The sequence below is a fragment of the Carya illinoinensis genome, chromosome 11 (assembly GCF_018687715.1).
Source record: "Carya illinoinensis cultivar Pawnee chromosome 11, C.illinoinensisPawnee_v1, whole genome shotgun sequence".
In the NCBI taxonomy this organism is placed as follows: Eukaryota; Viridiplantae; Streptophyta; class Magnoliopsida; order Fagales; family Juglandaceae; genus Carya; species Carya illinoinensis.
Window position 1 is genome coordinate 25,925,360 of NC_056762.1, and position 11,504 is coordinate 25,936,863.

At 33.8% G+C, this 11,504-nt stretch overlaps 1 pseudogene; it reads right to left on the minus strand.

The window, feature by feature from the left end:
* Positions 1–329: 329 nt before the first annotated feature.
* On the minus strand, positions 330–1,457 carry LOC122282583 (annotated as a pseudogene).
* Positions 1,458–11,504: the final 10,047 nt, after the last annotated feature.

The window sequence follows — 11,504 nt, forward strand, 5'->3', positions numbered from 1 at the left end:
GCACACCGGAGGCGGGGACGGGGGGGATTTTCCCCATCCGCCCCATGCGGGGGCGGGGGGCGGGGGGGTGCCTACCCCGCACCGCGTATGGTGCGGGTAGCACCCCTACCTTTTACTGAGAGTTTCAATATTAGTTTTATGTTGAACGCAGAGTTTTCACTCCACGTAAACGGAGCTTTCTAGCTACATCCGTACCTTCATATATATATATATAGGACGTACGAGCCATGAACTCAGTTCCCTCCCTCCGGCTGCTATATCAACCCACGTGATGGCAGTAGCTTGCTTTAATACATGATGGACATCGATCTTATACAACCCAGAAAACAAACATAATTGAGTTTTATTTTAGGAAAGACTTACACTGATTTTTCTCGATGCATATTTTTTCCAAGGAGAAAACACCGATTAAATAGATAAGGATCACCTATTATTGGCGATCCAAGAGTCCACCTCAAGTTCAAGAAAATTATCCACCGACTCTAAAGTACTACAGGACCCTAGAAATTTATCCACCCACTCCAAACCATGAGAAGCATCAGCAGCAGTGAAATCAGAGAACTCGTTGGCATCGAAGTTGGCCGTGGAGTTCCCATTGAAATCAAAGAACTAGTTGGCATCGAAGTTGGCCTTGGAGTTCCCAATTTCTTTGACATCCTCTATGTCCCCTTGAACGATGTCGAGGAGCTTCTCCGGCATGGTCTCTTTGGATGTTGTAACTTCTAATGCTTTCTCCTTGTGATTTATTTTTTTGCTCAAATGAGAATTCCAGTAATTCTTTATCTCATTGTCTGTTCGCCCAGGAAGTCTCCCAGCTATCAAAGACCACCTACATATAGACGTGAAATTATATATCACATTGCTTGATTTTCTTCTCTTGCAATAACATGATTTTTTTTTCCTTCTCTTCAAATTACACTAACCTGTTCCCTAGTAGCTTATGAAGCCTAAGTATCAAATCCTCTTCTGCATCTGATATGTTGCCTCTTTTGATGTCGGGTCTCAGATAATTCAGCCATCTCAATCTGCAACTCTTCCCACATCGATTTAAACCTGCAAAAACATGGAAACAGTAAAGACGGAATATCAAATAAAGCAAAGAAAAATGCAGAGGGTGTACTGGGTTCAAAGCTTTTCTTTCTTTCTCATTATTAATAGTACTTAATTCCTTTTTATCTCCTTCTTGTGGAGATAAAATTGTGATTTATCTTGAAGACATGCTATAACCTGCTTTGACAGCAACGGCCGTCCACCTCTTTGCACCATGGATTTCAATGTACTGAGACAGTTTCTTATCTTCCTCTTCTGTCCACGCTCCTTTGTTCATTACTTTCTTAGCTGATCCATCATTCGTTGGTGCCATTTGTGTGTGTGTAAGAGAGAGAGAGAGAGAGAGAGAGAGAGAGAGAGAGAGAGATAGAGCTTCTGCTACTATGGACAGTGGGAAACTAGATTTTCTATGGAGAGAGGGAGAGACAGAGAGAAGTGTGAATTTAAAAACAAGGAAGATTGGACGTAATGGCTGGTTAATTCAAGGAATTGAAGGGCCAATGTGTTCATCGTACACTCTACGACTCTAATTATAGGTCTGTCCTGTATCTTCAATGCAATTCATTATGCACAGTTACATCTAATGCCACTGTTTTGCAAAGGTAAAATACTTATTCTTTCTGCCCGGGATTGGTCCTCCTCTTTCGCCGAACATCTATATGCAGAGGCAAAATGTGCATTAATCGGAGGGTATGCAGTATTTTGAAATTCAAGTAAATAGTCATGTTGTAACTAACATTACTATTCCAATAGTGCTAGGTGTCCCACCCAGCAGTAAATGCCAAAACTTGAAATTTAGATTTCGACTATACCTATTTATTTATTATTATTATTTTTTACAAAAGCCTATATACTATTAAATTAAATTTTAAGAAAAATGTTATGTTGAAAAATGTAATAATTTTTAATCTAAAATTCTATATTTTATTATAATTGTTTTAACAAAAAATGTTGTTGAAAAGCATAATTTATATATATATATATATAGAAGCCTATATTTTATTAAAAAAAGTTGAAGAAATCTTGTTGAAAACCATAATATTAAACTGTACTAGGCGGCTTGGGTGGCAGATTGAAATTCAAGTAAACAGTCTTGTTATAACTAACATTATTACTCTAGTGGTGCTAAGTGGCATGCCCAGCTATCTTTGCTAGACGGCAGCCTAGCACTACTAAAGTAATTATATTAGTTACAACACGGCTATTTACCTAAATTTGAATCTATTGAAACATGAAATTCAGATTTTGGGCTATAGCTATTTATTTTTTATTTTTTTTACAAAATCCTATATACTATTTAATCAAATTTTAAGAGAAAGATAATGTTGAAAAGTGCCATATTTTTTTAATCTAAAAGACTATATTTTATTACAATTATTTTAAGAAAAAGCGTTGTTGAAAAGTATAATTGTTTTCATACGTAAAAGCCTATATTTTATTAAAAAAAATTTAAAGAAATCATGTTAAAAACCATAATATTAAACTGTACTAGGCGGCTGGGCAGTGGATTGAAATTTAGGTAAATAGTCGTGTTGTAACTAACCTTATTACTCCAGTAGTGCTAGGCGGCACACCCAGCTATCATTACTTGGTAGCAGCCTAGCATAGCTAGAGTAATAATGTTTGTTACAACACGACTATTCACCTGAATTTCAATCTGTTGAAACTTGAAATTCGGATTTCGGGCTATACCTATTTATTTTCTTTTTATTTTTTTCTTTTTTCACAAAAGCCTATATTCTATTTAAATTAAATTTTAAGTAAAAGATAATGTTGAAAAGTGTAATATATATATATATTTTATCTAAAGTCTATATTTTATTCCAATTGTTTTAAGAAAAAACGTTGTTGAAAAGCATAATTTTTTATATATACAAGCCTATATTTTATTAAAAGATATTAAAGAAATCATGTTGAAAACCATAATATTAAAGTGTACTAGGCAGATATTTGCAACGATTTTCTAATTCTTGCAACAATTTTTTTGTCATTGTAAATAAACAATAATTGCAAGGAGAATATATAGGTTTTGTTAGTAAAAGGCAAACCATAGTCTTCGCCTAGGACAATACCGACGACATATATTGTTATTTGCAATTAAAGCTTGGTAGGAAATAAAAGGTAATTACAACGATAATTGATCTTGTTGGTAAAAGACCAAGTATTTGCAATGAAAATGGCCTTGACCTCTATGTCTACATTACCAGCGATAATATATGTATTTGGAACGACGATATTTCATGGTTAAAAATGATTAATTACAACGAAAAAAATCATCATCGGGAAATACTTTTTCCATGGCTAAATTTGCAAGAAGAGGGCAACAAAAAGTAATCATTGCAAATTCTTTTTTATAATGAGAAAATGGACTTTTTGAAATGAATTTTTTCATTGCAAAAAGTGAATTTTGTTGTAGTGCGATCGATCATCATTTGACTTTATATTGTCTTTGGGTCATAGTTTCTTAGGATTATAAAATGGGCAAGCAATCAATAAGTAATTGATATATCTGAAGGTATACTTGCATGCATTTCCAAAGACGAAGGATAATTAACATTGTCGACTTGACTCGTACCGCATACGGCTGCATGTGATCAACCTCAATGTGATCTTCAGCAACTTATTTTGAAAGTACTTTGTCTCAATGCAATCACTACAACGTAATTTCTTTTTAGTGATGGTTGGAAAATTGTGACAGTCCCCAAACCATCACTAAAAATTATTTTATGTGACGGTTTCAGAAAATCGTCACTAAAGACATATGATATTATTTTTATGCTCAAATGTAGAGGAAATTTACGCTCGAACGTCACATATACGTTCAAACATTGAGGTTACTTACATGCGAATGTGAGATGTTTTGGCGCCAACATTCGAACGTTAGTTATTAATGTTCAAACATTAATTGTAACTTTAAATTAAATATGACTCTAATTTATTGTTTTATGTGGCTTTTATAGTGCATAATTTGTGAACAAGTCTAAAAAATTATAATATATATTTATTTATATATAATTTGTAAAATATAATTATATATTTATATATGTATATATATTATATATACATATATAAATATATATTTATGTTTATATATATTTGAAGTGCAGTGATTTAGTATTAAAGTTGAAAAAATCAACATTAAAGAAGATTGAGAATTGAAATTAAAAAATAATAGATATATTAAATAATATTGTTCCTTACATATATTAAAAGTAAACTACAAAATATGATAGAATTTTGTAAACAACACTCAGACGAGCGCGTTATTCACAGAATTCGTACTTCGTATCTCCTTAGTCAAGGTATCAACCTTCTCGTTCAAGATATCTACACGATGAGATATCTCAGCAACAGACTCCTCTACAGCCACGATCTATCAATTGATATGTACATTCAGCTGTGAGATCACTGCATCCACCCAAGTAGGCCGCACATCTCCCGTAGATGTACTCATCGGCTATTGACCACTACTCCTGCAGATGTGAGGAACTAGATCTGCTACAGGGGGTGGCTGACGTCAATGATGCCCCATCACCTATCCAATGTTGCGTCGATATGTGCTCTTGTCGAGGGGGCTCATATGATCTGTGACCCGCTCCTTCGGCTGGAGTGACACTCTCTAATCAAGTAATAGTCGGCTGATGATGACACTGTATGGGAGGTTGTCCGTAGAGACGATACTCACCTCGTAATGGATCCTCTCAAAGATGCGTGGTGGCAAATCGATGGGATGGGATCCCGTATCACTCATATAAAAAATTGTGCTCGAGTTTGAACATCTAACACCTATAAAAATGAATTCTTAGAACAAATCTATAACAAATTAGAAAAATTGAATATTTCAAATACTGCATATACTACAAAACAATCTCATATTAATGTATCAAATTAAATAGATTCACCTGACTTATCTCATTTTGAAATTAGTAATATTGAAAACCAATTTAAAGACTTACAAATAAATAAAATCAAAATAGATCATATGAATAATTTATTTTCTAGGGATTCTAATCGTAATATCTCTATTACTCTTGATTGGTATCAGAGACCTACTCCTCCATATATACAATTTGAAGAAAGAGAACATATAGTAAGATTTACTTTTGCACTAGATGTACTATATGAATGGAATATTGATGGATTATCTGAATATAAAAAATTAAATTATTTCCAAGAACAAAAGCATATCTTACACAAGATTCACTAGTCAATTAAAAGGCTAGTGGGATCAACATCTTAAACAAGAATAAAGATATTCAATACCAACCCAACTTAAGCATGATGAAAATATGCAAGTTATTAAAATAGAAGATGGTCTGCCATTAGAAGATGCTGTTAACACCTTAGTATTTATATTAACCAAACATTTTATAGTATATATTATAATATATACTATAAATATATAATATAGTGTATTATATATATGTTATATGTATAGTATTATATATATACTATATAATGTTTTATACTATATATAGTATATTATTGTTGTTAGTTTTATTAATTATATTTATAGTATTACTATATAGTATAGTAATGTTACTATATACTTACCATACACTAATACTATATATTTATATACTAATACTATATATACTAAAACTATATGTATTAATATGTATACTAATTAGTACTTACCCTAATACTATTAGATATATACTAATAATATACACTAATACTATATTTATAATAGAAGAACAATTCACAGTATAATTAAATTCATGTATGCATTTATAAGAAGATACACAATCATTTTTATAATCTTTTTGTAGACCATAGTTTAAATGAAAAATATTTAAAATACTATAATGATTGATCTCGGATTAATCATTATAGATAATGGATCCAAGCATTTCACATAATATATTATTGGTATTTAATTTTTTAAAATTTAGTGATTAAGAAAATATTTTTTATAAAATGTTCTGAATTTTTTTAATTTTTAAAAAAATATTTAAGAATACCAAAAAAATGGATGAAAACAAATAAGAAAATATAGGAAACCTTTTTTTTTTTGCCTTCTCGGAGGATTCTCGGGCTACATCCCCCAAGGTAGAACAACAAATCGCTGTTGTATGTTTTGACTATGTACAAGCGAATGATCAGTTGGTCTAACTCCACTTGGACGTTCAGCAGGTGATGGCAAATGTAACTGATTCTGATGATGACTCTTAGACTCCCTTGGCTGATTGAAGACGAATGAGGGGGAGAAACACTTGAGGGGGAGCAGTAGTAGGGGGAGACTAGAACATTGGAGAGCACAACTATAGCCACAACTACAGCTGATAATCCTGTTACATTTTTTGTTTTTTTTACCCTTTCCTTAATTCAGATGCAAGTTAATATGTTCCTATGTTTTGGGTCAATTAGATTGAAAGACTGATGTGTTGATTATGTTTTGTTTGGATCACTGAACTTGTACTTGAATCTGGATCGTTTGTTTTTATCTCCAAGTCAGTTTATTGAAACACAAACTTTTGAGAATTTTTCTATCTCTTTGTGGTTTGCTGTTTGAAATGTACAATAGAGAATTTACATTCATCAAGATGGCTTCGTCACCAATCCGCCAAAGGAGGAGATTGTAAATGCAGGAATTGGCAAGGATTAGATGACGAAATGATAAGGTTTATCTTATCATTATTTTGTTTAAATTTGGATGAATGTAAAATAAGAGATGGATTTATCTTTAACAACATAGATTATCTAGATGTTTATAAGCTTCTTTAGATAAGTCAGTTACATGTATTTCGAATTCATAAGAGTGCAGTTATCAAGACCCGAAGCTGAACACATATAAGAAACTATAGTGAAGAGTTATTGCGAAATATCAGCGACCCATCAGGAAACATTCTCGTGACTGTCTCTACCTGTCAGCAAAATTCTACTTCAACTATGACTCTTTCCAGACCTAATACTTAAAGGGATTTGGTTTTGTATCTCTTTACGGTTTTTGAGCCACGAATTCCAGAAAGGATATTTTGAGCATTTGTGAGAGAAAATTCACTTGAGAATTTTCATGGGGTTTTTCATCTCTTCTTGAGTGTGATTGTGTTTTGAGTGTAAATGAATATCGCTTAGATTTTAGCCTTTGAAGTTTCAGAATGGAAGTCAACATTTGAAAATCTCCAGAGGTTCTGGCTGCTACTGCGGTAGAAGACAAATCGTCGTTTGTCTAGGCAAGTAAGATAGTTGAATTTCAAAAGTTTTGTAATTGATAATTGCTTGTAATTATTCTTCAAATAATAAGATTGACTTTACTGGGTCTAATAACCCCGTAAGGTTTTACCTTTAAATAGTTCTTTAAAGGTTCACTTCGTAACCAATTGTTGTGTTTTATAAAGTTGATTATTTATTTTAAAATATTTGATTCGTTTCATAATCTTGATAATTGAGATCTAACATATTTGTTTAAAGAAATTGGTAGACAATTTCATGGTTCCACAAGAGTACTTCAGGAATTTCAATTGGCATTAGAGCGTGGTTCATTCATCCGAGTGTGATCCTTGCCCCTGCAATATGTCATCATTAACTGCCCCACCGTATTTCAATGGTGAAAATTATGCAGATTGAAAAGTACGCATGTGAGCTTTCCTCAAATCGTTAGATGAATGAGTGTGGTACTCCGTTGAACGAGGATGGACTAAACCTGCAATAAGCATTGATGCTTGGACAAAAGAAGAGATCAACAACTGTAATTGGAATAGCAAGGGATTGAATGCTATCTTCATGACTGTATCTCCTGAAAAATTTAAAAGAATCTCTATGTGTGAGGTTGCTAAAGTAGCATGGAAAATTCTGGAGGTTACGCATGAAGGAACAAAAACTGTGAAAAACTCAAAATTACAACTGTTAACCTCTAAGTTTGAAGAGATTAAGATGCTGGAAGATGAAAGTTTTAATGAGTTTTATGCTAAATTTAATGACATTGTTAATTCCAAGTTTAATTTCAAAGAAAAAGTTGATGATTCAAGAATTGTGAGGAAGATCCTAAGGTCTCTACCTAAAAGATTCAGACCTAAAGTTACTGCTATTGAAGAAAGTAAAGATTTGGATACAATAAAAGTTGAAGAGCTGGTCTGATGTTTACAAACATGTGAGTCTTCGCTTCCTCAAGTAAGAAAATGTAAGTCCGTTGCTTTGAAAACTGTAAAAGAAAATCATGAGAACTCCTCTGATGAATAATGTTTAAATAATGAGGAAATAGCTCTCATTGCAAGAAAATTTAGAAAATTCATGTTTAATAAAAAGGGTAATGGAAAATCAAAAAGATGAAAAGAATTTTCTGATAAGAAAAATGAATCTAAAAATTGGAATAGAGATAAAAGTGAAAAGAAAGACAAAGTGAAATGTCATAAATGTTCTGGGTATGGTCACATAAGAATTTAATATCCAAATTTCAGAAAAAGTAAAGGAAAAGCTTTGAATGTGTCACTTAGTGATAGTTCTAACTCTGAAAATTCATCTTTTGACAATGAAAAATCTTTTATGGCTTTTTCTTCTATTATAAATGATCTTTCTGAGGTTGAACTAACAAAAGCTGAAAGTGAATGTGCCTTTAGTGATTTTCGGATGTAGCACTTATTGAAGCAGATCAGGATTTTAGCATATAAGAAACATATAATGATGTATGTGAAGAAGTAGTCAAATTAAAGAAACTCAACAAGAAGCTGTACAATAGACTCACTACTGTGGAATGTGAGAAAAATAATCTCTCAGAGGCACTAAAAAATTTTGATGTTGAAATATCAAGATTAAAGTATCAAAAGACTGCACTAGAAAAGATATTAGAAGAACTTCAAGAGTGCAAAGGAAAAATAGCAACACAGAAATTAGAAGAAATATTGAGTTGTCAGAAAGTAAGTAATGATAGGACTGGACTAGAATATATGACTTCAAAAGGGAAAGAAAAACTAGCCTCATCATCCGCTGCTACATCATCTAAAGGTATAGTTTTTGTAAAAGGAAGTCAAGATAAGAATGTTCAAAATCATCTATCATCCAAACCAGTTCGTTCAAAAATTCTGCATGATAAATTCATTCCTACTTGTCATAATTGTGGAATTGTTGGTCATATAAGATCACATTGTTTTAACTTTTACCAAGTGCAGAAAATGAATGGTAAAAGAAATACAAAAAGAAGAGGGAAGAGTCTAGAAAATCATGTGACGCCCCCAAATCCCACGTACGGACCCGTGGAAAATGAGAAGTCGGGATGATGACAACACGGGTCATCACCCTATCGACGAGTGCCAAGTGTGTGTATAAGCAACAAATGTGCAAAAGAAAACACGCAGCGGATAAACAAGTCATATAACTAAGTACCAGAATTTTTCTTAGTTTAATACAAAGCTGTTCAAAACATAAATAATAAAATATTACAAACCACAAATATAGTTTCAAACCAACCACAAAGCATAACTCCAACTCAAAACTCTGGCGGAGCCGCCTCCTCGGGCTCAGCCTCCTCTTCCTCCTCGAACTCTGCAGCAAAATCTACGGTACCGAAAAAGGTACTACAGGTAAGTAAGATCCAAACACCACAAGATAAAAACATATTAAACTCAAACAATATGCATGAAAGAATGCAAACGCACACGTCCCATGAAAACCACATTTTTCTACACACGCCAGAATCCCATTTGGCCCAAAAACAAAAACCTTTAAAACCAATCCTCGTCATTATTCCAGATAATGGCCCAAATTAATAAACCACCATTTTTCCAGAAAATGGCCCGTAGCCAAAACCATAAAACCGATCCAATTATTGCATGCACCATGATCTCCCTTAGGGATCATCCGCACACTCTGGCTCTGTGCCACACCACAGGTAATGTCTACGCGTGTGACACCTAAATGAGTGATGCCCAGTACTCGAGCCTAGCACGTCCCTGGCCAGGCCATCCTTTAGTCTCCGCCACTCTAGGGACCACGGAGTCGACACGACAGCGTTACCGTATCGTGCGATCCGGTCGCGCCCTGTGACAACCCAGGGGATGTCACTCAGTATTATCCACTCCCGACTGACCAGAGGAGCTCCACCGAGATAACACCCCATCCCGGCTTGGGGTCGTGATACACACGCACCCGAAAATCCATTTACGCCAACAAAACATGATTTTTCTCAATTAAATAAAATGCAAGTTGATGACTTGCAAAATTTCGTATTGCAGATTTTACAAGATCGCTCGAGCGGAGGCTTTTGGCCACTCGAGCGAATTTAGGCAGATTCAAACGCTCGAATGTCGCTCGACAGTGAGCTCGAGTGGGTTGCAGGAAAACAAAAATCGCTCGAGCGGAGGCTTTTGGCCGCTCTAGCGAAATAAGGCAGAGTCGAACGCTCGACGTGCGCTCGATAGGACGCTCGAGCGAAATCAGACAGAGTTGAACGCTCGATGAGCACTCGACACCTCACTCGAGCGAATATCGTAATTTGACAGATCAAGGGTTTTTTGTCGTCACACCATATAAAAGGAATTTTTCACTCTATGGCCGGGGCTGTTGATGGAAGAACACTTTTTGGGACAGAAAAACACAGCTAGAAGGATTCAATTCATCTGTTTTGGAGAGGGAATTCCATATATTGCACGTATGTTGGAGTCATACATGAGCACAGATGGGAGAAAAGCATTGAATCATTTCCTTGAGTTTTTGAAGACGAGTTGCGGCTGCGAGGAGTATTTTTCAGCGTTTATTTTCCTCCAATTTTCTCAAAACAATTATGGTGAATTCGTTTATGTTGAATTCCATTTCTAGCATGAGTTAAATTTTATTTATTATAGGAAAATGATGTAACCTATTTCCGAACTATGCTTGATTGTCTAAGCTAATTTAAGGCAATTCTCTCTTTATTTATCTGATTTATTCTGAGTTTATTGCTTCTAATTAACTGGCCATTGATTAGATGATATTTACTCTTGTGATTTGCTATCGAAAGAGGGAATCATAGGGTAGATCTTGAATATTTTAGCATAGGTAAATATAGAGATTGAAAGACTTATATAAACCTATGTAGTAATTAAATCATTGATCTTATTGCTTTCTTGATTATGTAATTTGCATATTCTTGTGTGAATTGATAAACAAGAGTCATTTCCAATTGACTATCGAAAGAGGCTTTTGGATGAATTATAGATTTGCTAATAGACGAAAAGAATTAAATTAAATTAGCTAGATGAGAAAAGCATAGTGAAGAATTAGGTGAAATCGATTTCCTAGAAGTTTTCTTTCCCATAAATTTGATCTTTGAACGTCAGTTTTATTTCCTTTGCGTATTTCTCTTTGACTTGATTTTAGTTTAATTTGCAACTACAAAAATCTTAGTGATTCCTCTAGATAAAATCGAGATTAGTATAATTTTAGTATTTGGCAAAAGTAAGGTACCAATCCCTGAGGACGATCTTTTCTTATCACTTTATTATAAAATTACGATACTGTGCACTTGCAGTTTTGCACTG